Source organism: Miscanthus floridulus, chromosome 14, assembly GCF_019320115.1.
Source record: "Miscanthus floridulus cultivar M001 chromosome 14, ASM1932011v1, whole genome shotgun sequence".
Lineage (NCBI taxonomy): Eukaryota > Viridiplantae > Streptophyta > Magnoliopsida > Poales > Poaceae > Miscanthus > Miscanthus floridulus.
The window spans coordinates 49,076,549-49,094,701 of record NC_089593.1 but is presented as its reverse complement, the minus strand read 5'-3'; positions in this window follow the sequence as shown (position 1 = coordinate 49,094,701).

Sequence of the window (18,153 nt, the reverse complement as noted above, 5' to 3'; positions counted from 1 at the left end):
TTAGGGTTTCAGGGATGGACTCTGGGAGGGGGTAGGGGCTGCTATATATAGGAGGTAGCATCAATTCTAGACCCTCGGATCAAACTGACTTGAAACAATGGTGTAGATTTGATCTTTAAGGTAGTGGGAAACCAACGTACAAAGGAGAGACCGATAGGTGGGGCCCATAGGCTGGCCAGCCTAGTGGTGGGGTCGGCCGGCCCCCTGTCAGCCTCTTGGCTCGATCTTCAGTGGGTTGCCTTCTAGATGCTTCTAGAGTCTTCCTATGTCGGTTTCATCATGGATAAGCGTGATTTACTTTGACGAATAGGTCCGCCTTGATGGTTTTCTGATTAAATCCTCCTATAGTCATGAAATCATCAAAACTCATGAAATGCATTAGTTTAAACCCCTATACCTATGTTTGGTGATGGAATTAAGTATATATGCAAGATATATTGACTGTTTATGATTGACATTAACAATCGTCAACAAAGGTCGGCTGATGAACTCTGGCAGGACGCTGCATTTACCATACCGAGTTGCAAGGGTAGGGATGACATGAACTTTTTTGCTGTCCATGTGTATATGTGTCAGAGATATGGGCCAGGGGTACCCGCACCACCCATATATGACCACTACCAAGCTATCGGCCCAGCAGCTGTCAAGGAAGAGGCCCGTAAGGGCTGACGCGATCAACCAACGTGGAGATCAAGGCAAAGCAAGGCCAGTGTATCTGGACGATAGCTAGGATCAATCTGTTGTAATAAACTTGGAATACAATCTATTAGCCCTATTGCCCTCTCTGTAACCCTACCTCTCCTACCTATATAAAGGAGGGTAGGGACCTTAGGCTCGGGATCCAATCTTCCACTAATTCCATCTACCTCATAGCTTGGAGCAACAACCCCTATAATTGAGCATACAAATATAAGAGCAGCCACACCACTAGAGTGGGGATTAGCGTGCACCATGCCCTAAACTAGTATAAATCTCTGTCTCGTGTGCTGCCATCTAATTCCGTCTATGCGATCACGTTGCTGGATATTGCCGGAGCAAAACAATCCGACAGTTCATGTGCCAGGTAGGGGCCTTTCGTGTTTAGATTCATTTTTGTGTTTTGGATGGCTATTCTCTATAGGTCGAGTATGGGTGTGATCAAGAGGCGGTGGAAGAAGGACGGCCATGGCAGCGCCACCTCCGTGCAATTAAGAGTTCCACAGCGTCACAACCTCAAGACTCGCGCACCGGCCTTGATGTCAACATCGCCCAATCAGCTCTACATCACCAGGCTCGGGGACGTGATCGACATAGGACCACTTCAGCTAGCATGTCACGTAAGTTGCTATGCCACGTCTACTTTTTCTCAATTTTGTCACGAGTACCTCCTCGACACCGCACGCATGATCTGGTGGGAATCACACCATCTAGATGGTGCACAACCATCACCATCACTGGACACTATTTTGCCTAGATTCTTTGATAGGCTCAAGAGCGCCACGATGGCACACGCCTGGGAACTTTTCCTAATGCCCATGATCAACCCTATCAGGGCCAGGTCACCCCGGATAATGAAGAGAAATCGCGAAACCAACTGGCTGAGCGCAAAGCGACGCTAAAAGCTGAGTTATCAGGTAAATCTTGGCTACGCCATGAACCTTTTCATGTCAAAACCATGAATACCCAGTGGCTCATCTCACCAAAGATTATAAGATGTATCGTGCGATAGCTAATGGCAACTCTCTCATGGGGCACCCCTCGAGGGGACAATCGATGGTGTAAGGGACACTCGAAACAAACCCTCAAATGAGTGATGACCATTCATGGCTATACTAGGATCCGATCAGGTTTAGGACATACACCTATTGTTCAGGAGGCTCACACCGCGGCACCCGTGACAACGACTTGGTTACCCTAGTCAGAGCACCCGATCACTTTCGATGAAAGTGACCAACCCGAACACTCGATCGACGTCGGCAGGTTCCCCCTGGTTGTCAGTGCAGTTCTCGAGACTGTCCATGCCACTAAGATATTCATGGACGGACAAAGTGATTCCAATTTGATATATTGGGACATTTTCGAAAGACTAAAGATCGGCACAGACAAATAGCGCCCACCAAGGGGCCCGATCATAGGAATAGTACCTAGGAGACATGTGATGCCTCTCGGCATCATAGATCTATGGGTTACGTTCGGTGAGGTGGTGAACTTTTGCTAGGAAATACTCTCCTTTGAGGTTGTGGATTTCTAGGACACCTATCATGCTGTCCTCAGCATACCGTGTTTCATCAAATTCATGGCTTTCCCTCACTAAGCGTACCTAAAGATGAAAATGCTAGGTCCCAAAGGTATCATCATGATCTCTGGGATCTTCAAAATACCTATCAGTGTGATCTACTTGCAAATGAGAACGTGGTCCAAAACTTGGATCCGGCGCAGCGTGAGCTCGACTATGTCTTCATACAAGGACAGGGCTCGAGGGCTCCGACGCCAGCTCCACTATGTCTTGATTTCTAGTCTCAACCTCCCGAAGAAAGGAGGCTACCATTAGCCCAATTCATGGCCTCGGAGCCAACCGTGGCCCCATCATTCATGCCTGGGGAAGATTCAAGGAAGGTCCATTTGGAGAAAACCGACCCAAGTAAGACCATGAAAATTGGGAGGAGCCTGAACCAGGCACAACAGGACAAACTCATCAAATTCCTGATTGACAATTGGGACATATTCGCTTGTAAACCCTTAGTTATGCTAGGAATCCTAAGGGAAATCGCCAAGCATTCCCTGAGAATCTGGGATAGCGCCAAGCCAGTCAAGCAGCGCTTGAGATAGTTTCGTGATGAAAGGCGTAAGGGTATAGAAGAAGAAATAGCCAAGCTCCTCAACATGGGCTTCATTGGGAGGTCCTGCATCCAGACTGGCTTGCAAACCCCATCCTAGTGCCCAGAAGGAACAAGTGGAGAATGTGTGATGACTATACGAGCCTTAACAAGGCATGCCCGAAGGATCCTTACCCCTTACCCGATATAGATGAGATCATCGACTCCACTGTAGGATTAGAATTACTTTGTTTCCTCAATGCTTACTCTGGTTATCATCAGATCTGGATGAAAGAGTCTAACCAGCTAGCTACTTTGTTCATCACCCCGATCGGAGCATACTGCTACATCACTATGCCGTTTGGGTTGAAGAAAGTGGGGGCTACATACTAGCACTGCCTGCACGAGTAGATCAGTAGAAATGTCGAGGCTTACATCGATGACATCATGGTAAAGTCAACCAAAGCTGGGAACCTTATTCAAAATCTCTCAGAGACCTTCAATAACCTCCAAAAGTTCAAGATCTTGCTCAACCCAGAAAAGTGTACCTTCGGGGTACCATCCGGCAAACTGCTTGGCTACATCGTATCAGCTCACGGGATTGAGACCAATCTAATGAAGGTTAAAGCCATCCTTGATATGGGACCTCCTTGAGCGTTAAGAGACGCCCAGAAGCTCATGGGATGTCTAGCTTCCTTAAGCCGGTTTATCTCTAGACTAGGCGAGAAGGGACTCCCCCTCTACAAGCACTTACGCAAGACACCAGAATGGTGATGGACCCTGGAGGCTCAAAAAGCTTTCGACAATATCAAGGACTTCCTCACCAAACCCCCCGTTTTGGTGGCTCCTCACGAAGAAGAGCCTCTACTCCTACACGTCGTAGCTACCACCCAGGTGGTCTACATGGCTATAGTTGTAGAAAGAAAGGAAGAAAGCCACATTCAGACCATTCAACGACTAGTATACTTCCTTAGTCAAATACTAGCCGAGAGCAAAACTCGCTACCCGCACATCCAAAAGATACTCTATGGGGGTGTACTTGGCAAAGAAGAAGCTGGTTCACTACTTCGATGCACACTCGATTACTATGGTCGCCTCCTTATGCTAGGAGAGATCATCAACAATCAGGACATGACCAGATGGATAGCTAAATGGGCCCTAGAACTTATGGCGTATGGCATCACTTATGCGCCATGCACGTCCATAAAATCCTAGTCTCTAGCGGATTTTGTTGCCGAATGGATAGAAGCACACATTGATCCGGTTGCAGCTGATCTAGAGTACTAGAGAATGTACTTCGATGACTCTTTGATTCTACAAGGAGTGGGAGTGGAAGTTATCTTGGTCTCCCCCAACGGGAACCAAATGATGTACGTACTTTGTTTAAATTTCATGGGTGCTACCAATAACATAGCAGAGTATGGGGCCTTGCTCCATGGGCTACGAACCATGGTCACCCTTGGAGTTAGAAGCCCTATCGCCTCAAGAGACTCTAAGCTTGTCATCGGGCAAGTAATGAAAGCCTCAGTGTACCACAACAACAAGATGGAAGCCTATTGCGCTGAGGTCAGAAAACTTGAGGCAAAGATCGATGAACTCGAGCTACGCCACATCCCTTAAAGGGACAACGAGGAGGCTGAAGCCTCGCTAGAATCAGCTTGACCCAAGACATGTCCCTAGGCTGCATGTTCCTCGATGAGCTTATGAGACTGTCGGCATGTTGGGAAGTTGAAACTCAACCTCCCCCTGAGTCGATCGTGCTCGCCATCACCAAGGCCGCATGCTCTAACTTGGACTGCGCGTAGGAACTCATTGACTATCTATGACATGGCATCCTCCTTGTTAATAGGGAAGAAGCCGATCGAGTACGTTGAATAGCCAAATCCTAGGTTATGAGGGATGACAAAATTCATCATAAAAGCATGAGCGGAATCTTGCAACGGTGCATACCCACAATAGACGGGATTACCCTCTTGCAAGATATAAAGTCAGGGGCTTGTGGCCACCATGCAGCACCAAACACTTTGGTGGGTAAACCTTTTCGACAGGGGTTTTACTGGCCCACCGTGGTCAAAGATGCACAACGCATCGTGAAGACTTGCGAAGGATGTCAGTACTTTGCTAAGCAAAAACACGTGCCTTCTCAAGAACTCCAAATGATCCTGATCACATGGTCCTATAAGGAAAATGGACCCTAGGCCCATTTACTTTGGATTTTGGTGTTTGATGACCAACACAACCAAATTGGACTAATGAATTTGTAAGTAATTGTTTTGTAGTTCAATAGGGTGCAAGATGTGACTTGGATGAAGGCGACATGATGATCCCATGATCAACACCATAAGCAAGACCCTAGAAGCATAAGAGAAGACCCAAGATATCAAGCAAAGTCCAAGCACGAAGATGGGAACCAAGCCAGATGCAAGATCACGAAGAAACAAGCTCGGCAAAGGTGACTGGACGTGGTCCTATGAGGACCAGACGCGTCCGATCAGTTGCTTGGCAACAACAGGCGTTAGTAGTAGTGACCAGATGCTGAGTGAGGCAATGACCAGATGGATGGACTTCACTGTTCATCATCATGGCAACAACTCAGTGAGGACCGAACGTAGTGGCACTAGATGACCGGACGCACATAGTGTAGCATCCGATCATGTCCAGAGAGGTTCTAGATCGGCGCAAATGTGACCGGACGCATCTAGTCGGTGATGACCAGACCCGGTAGTGCGTTCGATCACTATGCGTGTGCTCAACGGTCGGGACGACTGGATGCGTCCGGTCAGGATGACAATAGCGTTCGGTCAGTAGTAGAAAGCTGGGTTTCACCCCCAGCGGTTACTTTCTCCATGGGGCTTATAAATAGACCCCAACCGGCCATTTGAGATGTGGAGAACTGAGAAAACATACCAAGGGTGTTGATACACCATTTTAGTGATCTCCACTTGTATAGTGCTTAGTGATTCATTAGGTGATTATCGTAGGTGCTTTGCGAAGTGCTTAGCTTGATTAGACCACCGCTTATACGCTTGCTCTAGGTTTAGGCCTAGTGTTTAGTGAGGTTTGCATACCTCTTATCTCTCAGTGCTTGCGCGCACCAATTCTTATACATCGGTGGGGCTTGTAGTATTGTGAGATCACATCAATCATGTTTGTAGTGTGGCCGCCACCATGTACCATAGGGAACAAGGCCCGCGACGGTTCGGGCTGAAGCTTCATAGTGAAGACGGCGGGGAGCGGTCCGGGAGAGGCTTGCCGGAAGGCACACTAGATACCCTCTTGCGCGTGGGGAAGGCCTAGGGCTATCCACGGAGTTACCTGACTGGGAGCTTGGCCCTTGCGAGGGATTCATTGCGAGGGGCTCCAACGAGGACTAGGGGGAAGCTTGCACGCTTCTTGATACCTCGGTAAAAATACTGGAGTCATCGATGGGAGTTTGCATATCTCTACCTTACTCTTTAGCTTCCGCATTTACATTGTTTGCATAACTCCTTTTGTGGTAGAGATTGCAACACACTAGCAAAACCATAGTTGCACATTTAGATAGTTTATCTTTTTGCATAGGTTTTGACTAGGTGAAATTAGAGGCCATAGTTTAGAAGTAGAATTTTAAGTTGCCTAATTTACCCCCCCCCTCTTAGGTGTCACGGTCCCTTACAAGTGGTATCGGAGTTGGTTGGCTCAATTTGGACCTTTGACTTCACCGCCATTGAGCCGACGCTATTTAGAGTGGTTAGGATGGATACCTCTAGGCCTCCACACTTTGATGGCACTAACTTCCCCTACTATAAAGCTAGAATGGCTTGTCACCTTGAGGCGGTAGATTTGGGTGTTTGGAGAGTCACTCGTGATGGGATGAAACCCATTAAGAATCCCGATAAACCCACAAAGAGTGAAAAAAAAGAAATTTATTTCAATGTTAGAGCTAAAAATTGCTTGTTTGAATGTTTTAGCATGGATGTGTTTAACCAAGTGTTCACTTTAAACACGGCACATTAAATTTGGTTAAAACTCCAAGAGCTCCATGATGGCACAACTAATGTCCGTGAGCAAAAATATTGTCTAGCTAAACAAAATTATGATTCCTTTAAAATGAATGATGATGAGCTTGTTCGTGATATGTATTCTCGTTTGAATCTAATTATCAATGGGCTCCATTCAATAGGATTAACAAAGCTAGATAATGCAGACATTGTGAGGAAGATCATCTTTGTGCTACCACAAAAGAAATATGCAAGCATCATCACCATCCTTCACAACATAGAGGACTTGAGCACCATGACCCCGGCCATAGTCATTGACAAGATAGTGGCTTTTGAAATGTCATGGAAGATGGGTCAAGAAGAAGCCTCATCATCAAGCAAAGGCAAAGCTCTCGCATGTAGTGAGAAAAAGAAGATGAAGGGCAAGCAAGTTGAGATAAGCTCAAGCTTAAGCTCCTCAAGTGAAGATGAAGAAGAAGATGAGGATGATGATGAAGATTCAAGTGATGATGATCAATCTTCCTCCTCCACCTCCGACCTTGATTAAGAATCAATCAAACTTATCAACAAGGTGGAGAAGATGATCCAAAGGCTCAATGTCAACGGTGTGCCCATCTAAATTCAAGATTTTATCTTCACCAATGAAAGAAATGAGCAAAGAAAGAAAGGATGCTATGGATGCGGCGAGTTGGGGCACTTTGTGGAAGTTTGTCCAAACAAGCCCACACCCAAGACAAAGAAGAAGGCGTGCAAGGACAAAGCCCTCACATCAATAAGGTCATGGGATGATTCTTCAAGTAAAGAAGAAGACCATCACAAGAGGCGAGGCAACAAGCACTCATCATCAAGCTCTTCTCGTGTGCACCTTATGGCACGAGGTAACGAAAGTCTATCCTCTAGTGAGAGTGATAGTGATGATGAAATGCCTTCTCTTAATGAACTTGTGCAAGAAAATCTTAAATATGCTAAGGCTTGCACTAGCCAACAAAAGAAGCTAAAAATGTTGCAAGAAAAGCTAGATAGTTCACAAGAAGCATATAAAACCTTGCTTGAACAATATGAGACATTTGCTAATCTCAATATTGAACTATCTACTAAAATTGAGCAACTTGAGGCTAGTGCAACAACAAATGCATGCACAATCAATGATAAGCAACTTGTAAAGAAAAATGAAAAATTAAAAGAAAAGTTAGCTAGCTCACAAGATGCTTATAAAAGTTTGCTTGCTAAAATGGAAACCATGTGCAAATATTGTGATGAGTAACTAATAAAGTTGCTAATCTTGAAGCTATTGGTACAACCCTCACCAACGCACCTAAAAGGAAAAGTTCTATCTTTGACATGCCTAAAAAGGATGCTTCCACTTCTTGTAATGATTTATGTTTAGACTCACCCTTGCACAACCAAGTTTGTGTTGAGAAAGTTTTTGTAGATACATGCACACAAGAGGTCACAATGGAGAATGAGCAACTCAAGCAAGAAGTGGCTCGCCTTACCAAGGACTTGACTCAAGTAAAAGGCAAAACGGTGAAAGCCCAACATCATCAAGATAACACCGTTAAGGGAGTGAAGAAGATTGATGAAGGACAAACCATAGTTTGCTACGTGTGCCACAAGGAAGGCCACAAGTCCTATGAGTGCAAGGTGAAGAATGGGGGAGGAGCTAAGAAGAAAGAGAAAAAAAGGAAACAACCAAGCTCTCCAACACCTACACCAACAAGGTGGACAAAAAGGCCTCCACACCTTATCTCTTAAAGAAGAAGAAAAATGACAAGGTGGTGGCCATCAAGGTGAACAAGCAAGCCAACAATGGGGTCAAATGCATTTGGGTGCCAAAGGAGATCATTTCCAACATGAAGAGCACCAAGAAGGTTTGGATCCTAAAAGGGAAGTGAGAAGTCCGATGGACTTCAAGGAATTTGGAGACTTGGCAAAGTATGAGTGCATTTTATGGGGTGCATCATTATGGACAAGGTAATTACCAAGTGGGTTAGTGAATACTATGGACCCAAATTCCCCTTCCCATGTTAGGTAACTAGATTTAATTTCTTTCAATTTCAATTAACATCTAGTTCCTTTTCATGCCTAGGTTTGCATTTGCATGTTTAATCTTTTGTCTTACATACACTAGGTATATCTTATGGTAGGCTTGCTCGGTTTCACTCTTAACCCTTGGAGCAAACCTACATGGTTTAAATTGTTTAGGAGCACGACACATAGCTTGTTTTACAATTGTTCATCTAATATGTGCCAAAGTCCAAATTGTAGATAGTTTCTCCCGAATATCACTTTCGAAAATGATTCTCACATTCATGTGATGTCATCTTTCAAGTGGCATTTTTTATTCAAAAATCAATGTGCATGTCTCCTATAAGTATTCCATACTTGTGTGCACAAATCTAGGGGGAGGTTACTCTACAAGTTGGATGCTTTGAGACTAACACCTTTTCAAGCTTATCATATGTGTAGTAGTCTCGTTGCAAGGAAAATGGAGTCCCCAGAGTTAAGCATCATACTTCAAATATCCACCGCCTATTGCAAGTGGTATAAATCAAATTGGTTTCCACATGTGGTATTTCTAAACCGATATTATCATGTTGATTTCACTTTGGTATTTATATACTTTCTCCATGCATTATATAGATTAAACTCCCTTATGCATTAATTTGCCAATTATGCATAAACTACATTCTTCATCAAATATATGCATATATTTAGGGGGAGCTTAGTCTATGTAATGTGAGAATCAAATTTTGTGACCCATTCCACTCCACATAGAAAGGATCACAAAGTTTGTCAAGTTTTAATAATAATTCATCAAGTTTTAACCCATCTCATCCACATGTTCTCCCATACCATCACACACATTTGACCACTCTCACACTCTAGGTGACAAGGACGACTCCCGCTCGTACCTTGCTTCATCGGCCAAAGCCGATAACTGACACAAGAACCCAGGGGGGAGAAGAAAGGACTCCACTCACTAATCAAGGGAAGTGTAGGTCATAGGAATATCCATATTTGAGGATGCGGCTATACGTATAGATTGATCAACTCTGCAGAGCATGTACACTTAGAACCATAAGATCACCATCATCAGTGGTGCCCCGCCTAGGCTGATACCGGGCTACCTTCCAACCGGTGCGATGCCACCCTACCACTCAGCCCTAGGCCACCTCGGAGTCCATCGAAATGCTAAGACTATGAGATGTAGTACCATGCCCCTAAGGTCACTACGCTGTCTTAGGATGGTGTGGGCCACACGCCTGTACCTCTCTACACTATCCACTTCCAACCTAGTAGTAGTGATACCATCCTAGCTGGTCAGCATCCGTCCCCCACCCATTCAGGAACGAGTGGCATCCATGTAGGGTCCTATGATCTAGTTCTCTCATCATACCAGTCCTTAGGGGGACCGAACATGATATCTTCTCAAAGGGGATAACCAAGACCCCATGCCTCGATGGCACCTCCATCCTAGGGCTTCATCCCACAAAGAGACTCCACCTCAGGATCTCCTCATCTCACATGCACCCGCCACGGGTACCTCTTGAAGGGGATGCCCAGGTCGCACCCCCCTGGCAAGACTCATCCAACAACTTGTTGTAAGATCCTGCCCGATTGACTGAACCCTCACCACACACCAAAAAAACATGCTAAGATCTCCCCAGTTGTTACCACATCATCGGCGCCAAGTGCTGAAACCACTCACATACAATCCTCTACCAAGCATCACATCACAGATATAATGCATAGTAGAAGCAGTAGCAAGTAAGTAAGCGAGCATCTATCCAAACAGCAAGTGTGCAGGGGTATAGGTTGTGACAATGTAATGGCTCACAAGCATTTCTAGCATGCAACCTATCACGCATCATTTGCATAAAAGTAAAGCACTAGCATCTATATTGTAGCATGTCTAATAGGATTCTACGAGGTTGGGTCAGATGTGGCACCTGGCAGGTCATCTCTAAGCTCCTCAGTGTAGTCGGGGTCATGCTCCTCAGTCTGTGGCTCCTCTGGGTCTATCAAACAAGACATATAGCCACAATAAGCGACTCCTATAGATGATCACAAAGAAGCAACTGAAATTCAAAAGATCCAAATGCACTCAAACACAAGCCTATCACGTAGAGCTCATTTTTAGAAAAATTTGGACACTGGTTTCATATTTTTCTGAGGTCGGATGAATTTTCTAAGTTGAAATTATTTTCTTGAGAAAGAAAAAGAATAGGAAAATCCAGGGCTTGACATGTGGTAGCACGGGATTGGGCACAGGAAACACGGTCACCGACAGGTGGGACCAGATCAATGGTTAATGGTCAATGATCAATGGTTGACCAGGCTCGGGCTAGGCCTGGCGGGCTGGATATTGGGCCAGGCTAGGTTGGTCTGGGCCGGGCCGAGCCTAGACACGTGTCGCGTAGGTAGGCAGTCATGTGGCACAAGTGGGCCACTACTGGGCTCAGGTCCACGGGGCTAGTCCACGGTGGACAACGTGGTGCGGATCCATGGACTGCAGGCACGGTCCACGGTGGACCGCGTCCACTCCCTCTCTATCTATTCAGTCTACGGTGCACGTGGGTTCAGGCGGGGGCGCGGCGGCTCCCTCTCTCTCTCGTGGCAGCGCTCTCACTGGTGGCAAGATCATGTGTTCTCACGCTGTGGTGGCTTGGAGGGCAGCTAAGGGGGTCTATGGCATCGTGAGGTCACGGTGAACTCCACAGTGGGCCAAAGACGGTGACTTGGTGGCTCAGGCGCACGGTGTAGGCGTCGTGGTGAACGGTGGGGGCACAGATCGATGGCAAGGGCGCTAAGGACATTGGCATTGCCCAAGCGGGGCTTCTATGGCTTTTGGGTACTCCAGCAAGAAGGTTAGGATACTAGGCGAGGCTCCAAGGGCTCCGACGAGGTTAGCCACGGTGGCAGTGGCTCGGTGGCGGTGGCAGTGGCTCGACGGCTATGGCCACGATTGGAGCTAATGGTGGCCCTTTTCCTTCGATTGGGACCATGGGGAGGCTAGATGACTCAACGGTGGTGGCCTATAGGCACGACGGAGTCCACACCACGGTGAGGTGCATGGTGGAGCTCCGATGAGCGCACGGCTTCAACGGGCAAGGGCAAGACGGTGGCTTTTCCTCCATCTAGCTAGTCAACTGGGTGCGTGAGGTCATGGCAAACAACATCGGCTCCTCCTCATGACATGAGGTGGCTAGGATCATCGGGATCGTCCATGACACTGCGGCGCTCCGACAAGCAGCTGCACCGGTGAGGCAAGCACGACCACGGCATCCAGGCCTCCTACAGTCAAAAAGGTGGACGGTTTGGGAGCTACTCATCAAGGTGAGTCCATCCATGGTGGTTTGGGAACTGCTACCAGCCTAGCATGGCCGGAACATCTCCGGCACAACGATGACTTGGGCACACAGCGGTCCGATGAGGTGGACATGACCAATGGCCCATGGTGCTCCACTTCTCCTGTCTCACGCCTGATGTGTCCCTTGGTGAGGCAAAGATTGCCGAGGCACCTCTCTAGACTCTACTGGCATGAGGTGGCCGAAATAGGGCAGTGATGCGGCGGATGCTGGCCACGGTGACCGCAGCGGGAGCTCTATGTTGGTGCCAGTGTTCCCGAGCGCCAGTGGCTCAGCAAGGCCTAGCCTTGGCTCGTGTGCGTGTGTGCAGATTATCACAATAGTGAAAAGGGCCGCCCTTTGGCCCTCCCAAGGGGGCGAACACAGTGGCACGGCATGGCGTGTCCATGGCGGCGAGCGCGGGAGATTGGGGATGAGCTCATCGGTGGTGGCGGTGGTGCTAGGCTAGCGGTGCGGTGGCAAGTTAGGGCTGTGGCGAGGTGGTGCAATGCCGTGCCAAACCGCTATGGCGAGGAAGACGATCAAGGCATTGTCGTCTTCTCTAGCGGTGGCTCCTCGGTGGCAGTGGCACGGTCTTCCTTGTTTCTCTCTCCCTCCTCCCTTCTCCTTCACTTCTCTAAGTCTCAGTGTGTGGTTGGTGAAGCCACCAGTGGTGGCAGGGCGATGGAAGGGCGCTAGGGCACCAGGTGTGCCCTTTTATAGGAAGCTCGCGACCATGGCTGCTAGTGGATGGTGGATGGAGGGGAAGGGGGTACATGGAGGGCGATTAAGGGCTCTAGCTTAGAGTTTTGGGAATGCTGGGTGGGGGCATGGGCGCTGGCGCTCTCAATTCGAGTGACGTCCAGTCAAATAGGTGGACGGGACGATGTCATGGTGTGGGGCCATGGTGGCGAGCGTTAGCAGCAGCACAACATGGCTGGGACAGGGTGCATATGCCACGGATCATGGACGTGGCATCCATCCGTGCGTCGGCTCCCATCGGCTCGAGGGCGAGAGGCTATGGTGAGAGGGCGTGGCCTCGGATGCCCGCATCGGCGAGGTGCTCTACTTCAGCAGTGGGAAAAGTAGAGGAGGGGAGAGCAAAGGGGATGACAAGGCGGGCATGGCAGTCCATGGTCGGGGGAAGGTGATAGAGGCAGCGTCGCGATGCGGGGCGCGGGTGTAGGCCATTACTGGGCCACGTGGCTGCGCGACTGTGGGCACGGGCGGAGCTGGGCCACATCGCTAGCTGGGCCAACTGGTGGTGTGCACATAGGAGTGGGCACGAATGCTGTGTGGGTGACATGGGCTGGCAGGGCTAGGCTACCTACTGTGGCTGGGCCGCTTTCCCTTTTCCTTTTTCCCTTTTTTTAATTCCTTTTCTTTTTCTATTTCACATTTCTATTTACTCCTTGGGCTCCTATGTGTGTGTACAAGTATGGCCAGGCATGTACACACCCTTATGGGGTCCACTAGGGGTCAACTAGGGTATTAGGGTCAAAGCCAAGGTTTGGCAACACACACGACAAGTTATTTATAAAGGTTGAGTTGATTTTATTACATCACATAAAATCATGAAGAAGCAACTCACAAGATGATTTTAAAATGCAACATGCTCAAACAAACTAGCTTGGGATATACTTGTGCAACTACATGGGTGGTTTCCTAGTATGCACACTCACCATGCTTGGGTTTTGTTAGAAAAAATTTTAAGTTTAGATTTTTGGTTGTTGGAAAACCTGGGTTGTTACAATAGGTCAAGTAGGATCTAGTTATGAAGGAAGTCATGCTCTATTCTTGATCTTCCTTAATAATATCCTTTATGTGTAAATATAAAGTTGATCTTAGCTATGATTATTATGTGTAATTGCACTAATCATAGTATGCTTTGACTTGTAATTAAGAATGACATGGGAATTATTTCTCTATTCTATTTACTTCGTCATGCTAATGCCATAGAAAGGAGTACTCTGAGTGTTCAACTATAAATTATCAATGATCATTTATCGTATATTTATCCTACCCTGTGACTTACCCCTGTTATGAGTGGAAGCTTGGTTATGGTTTATCTCTCCATCATATATATAAGTTATCAATATATTCCATCTGCTCGTCCTTCCCTATGGTAAAAATATAAATAACAATACCTAGAATACTCCCTGGTGAAATGCTACAATGGTAAATTATCTATGCGCTTACAAATCCCTTCATTTATATATATTCTTTCTAGTCACAACAAAATACTAAAAGTACTTTTTAGTATCATTCTAGTAGTGATGCTAGGTTGTACCAACAAGCATTTTTGGCATCATCGCTAGGGATGACAACCTAGTAAAAATGATGTTAAGAAATCTCAACAAACATTAGGTGGCTACTTGAACAAGTGACATGTTAATAAATACCAACACTGGTGATGTTGAGTGTACCTCCTTGGTCACTAGAATTGCCAACAACATGGGTCTCAGGCAAAGATATTTTGTTTCACTTATCACTGAGCGCCCTTACATTGATTTCGAATACATTCGGCAAGCTCACATACTTAAAAAGGAAAATGGAAGATCTATTATGATGTACTGTGGCTATACAACCGAGATTCCATTACCTAACAAGAATTATGGTTTGTATGTTGTGCAATCGTTAACCATAATTTTACAGAAGAATGAAGCAGCCCTTGCAGGAGTGCCTCTATAAGAATCACCCGTACATCACACCCATAGTTCTATGCTACCAATCCAACACCAGAAGAACTAGCCTATGCTAGTTACACAGGTTTTGAGCATGCAGGACCTTCCCGCTTGTTCCAACAAGAGCATACTCTCTAGAGCCAACCCACACCTGATCACTTAGGCGGCTCCTAGCAGCAAGGTCCAAGTGAGTAGTGGCAAAGTGGGAACTTCCACAACTACCAAGGGTAGAACTATGAAGAAACCTCAAGTGGGCATCAGGAAGGATGCATGTCTTTCTCTGGTCGAGGGTTCCATGACTTCCATGAGACCTAGCACAACATCAACACTAGGCTTACATCCATTGAGGAGACCACCGCTACCATACAAAGTTACGCTACACCAACACTAACAATGGCCACGAGATGGCTAGTCTCCAACAACAACAGGAACAGCAGAACCAAAACTGGGACATTTTGTTCTAGAACTTCAACATTCGGCCACCTCATTAAGCGACCACGACATACAACCAGCTTGGGGGGAGGGCATTCCCCATGTATCCTGATAAGTATTTTTTCTTTGGTTTTATTATTTTTAAGTTTGCTTTATACCTGCTAAAAATGCATAACTAAAAACAAAATAGAAATTTATCTTTGTATTAGATTTTTGTATTAGTAATGTGTGATCTAGAAAAACTGAAAACAAAATAAAAAGAGTGTGTATAAAGTTTGCTTTCTGTTTTTAAGAGCTAAATAAAAAGGACTCTAAAGTTAATCTCTTAAAATGGAAATGATGAATAGTTGCTCTATTGTAATTCCTTTCAAGTACCTAGTTTTCAACCTTGAATTATCCCAAGTTTTGGATAAGACTATTTTGATATAAGATTTTCTCTGAACTTGAAACTGGTGGGTAGCATATGCTTGATCTAAGTCTAGGTAATTGACAGGTATGATATGAGAAGGTCTAAGATGTTGTTTATCTTGTTTCAAGTGATACTAAAGTTTTGGAGATTTATCTGTTGAAAAACATAAAGAGCTACATGATGAGTTCCTATATGACAAAGCTTGAATCCCTACTAGAGCCATATATGTTATTTAGACTAGAAAAACTTCCACTTATATGTTGCTTGTTTTGCATTGAGTTTAGTCAAGCTTTGTTGACCCTTATGAGAGGTTTGTCATGCTCTTAAAATCAAGATGATGTACACACCACCTACATATGCACTCCTCCTACACTGGAGGGTAGGCGCAAAAACATGCCATTCCATTTAGATCCACCCGAAAATGTTTTACTCCTACACTGGGAGTGAACACAAAAACATGCTTGATAGGTTTTACCATCCACCAAATAAATGCTCCAAAGTTCTTGTTGCTATCTCTCAAAAGTTTTATTGTAGAAAAGAGGCATAGGCTATGCAAAAGTTAATCATAAAGAAAAGATAGTTGAGAAAAAATGGCCAAGTGTCCGAGATATTGAAAACAATGGGTACTCAGATGCCCGCCTGAAAAAAAAGAAGAAAAAAGATGAATAAGATAGCCCCTGTTCTCTTGTAAAAATATTTCCAAGTTGTAAAAGAGAGATATATTTTCAAGGAGCATAGTAGAATTAGGTTAGCCACATTATATATATCCACATGCATGCACATCTTGATTTGATTGTATGACTTAACTTTCTTTGGATCCAAGGTTTGACTTTACAATATATGTATTGCAAGTTTGCTTTCATGCTTTTCCCACTCCTATGAGTTTCACATAAGCTTTAGTTGTAGGAAAACAAAGGCATAACATCACTTTTCCTTTGGTGAGGATCCACAAATACCACATATATATTGAGAGACTTGAGAGTGTCATACAATGGAAACTTTGAGTTTTATTTTGAAACTTACAAAAAACTCCAGAACAATGGTTGAACAAAGAACTTGAGACATAGTGCTTGACTTGATCTTTATGTCTTTCAATTGCTCAAGACCTAAGTGAAGTCTAAGAAGCTCCATGGTTGAAGGTAATATGGATAAGTTTGAAAGTCATATCGGTTTATTCTAATCTAGAGGAGAATTTTTGTTCGAACGCATGTGTACTTTTGGGGAGTGAAAACGTTGAAGCAACTCCTGATCCATTGCTGAGTTTAGCATTGCTCAGGGACGAGCAAAGGTTAGGCTTGGGAGAGTTTGTTGACGGTAGTTAACACTCATCATAAATCGTCAGTATGACTTGTATAAATGCATGAAAATGATCACCAACATAGGTTTATGGGTTTAAACTGACAAATTCCACGAGTTTTGGTGAATCTATGTTTTCAGCAGGGTTTTGTTTAGAAAATGAGCAAGGTGGACTCAATCGTCAGATCAAATCACGTTTATCCATGACAAAACTAACTTAGAAAGACTCTAGAACAGTCTATAAGACAAACAACCACAACACAACCTAGATGGCTGCCATGTGGGGCTAGCTAGCCTGTGGGGTCACCCTGTCAGCCTTCGCTTCAATGTTGGTTCTCCACTACCTCTAATGATCAATCTTACTCTATTCCTCAAGGTTGGTTTGATTTGAGGGCTTAGATTTGATAATGCCATGGATTCATGGGCCCACAAGACCCTGGTTCGCCCTATAAATAGCACCCCATATCCCCCTAGGGCATCCTCCATCATCAAGATATATCATCATCAGAAGAGAATAGAAGAACCTCAGAGGTCCACAAAAATTCTTAGGTATAGCTAGCTAAGTTAGATCTAGAGAGACGCAAGCCCATCTGCTTGGATTCCTAATCTTGTCAAGAGCGTGGCTTGGTAAAGCCTTTTGTATCCTCGTATCTTTCATATTTCATATGTTTGCTACATTTGCTATGACATTGTTCTTAATATTATTCATGTTCTTAGTTATCATGTTCATCGTCTACTTTGATTATATGCTTGATATAGCTAGAATTATCATTATGTTCATGCATAAGTTGGCAAAGTGCTCACTCTTATGTACGTATGGGGTGAGTGGTCGACATTGTGTAAGCATGGTGCTTATACGTTGTTTACTTATGGATGCACCCTATATTATGGGCCATATGGTAGATCGTGAGTGTGACATTCTCGTTGAGTCCTTTATAGTCCACTCCCCGAATGTAGGCCCAGTAGGACCTAGTTGCGAAGGAAGTCAGGCTCTGTTCTTGACCTTCCTTAGTAAGGTCCCTTATGTGTAGATATGAAGTTAATCTTAGCCATGATTATTGAGTGTAATTGCCATAATCATAGTTTGCTTCGACTTGTAATTAAGAATGACTTAGGAATTAGTTTCGCTATTGTATCTACTTAGTCATGCTAGTGCTATCTTAAGGAGTACTCTAAGTGTTAAATTATCATTGATCCTTTATCATT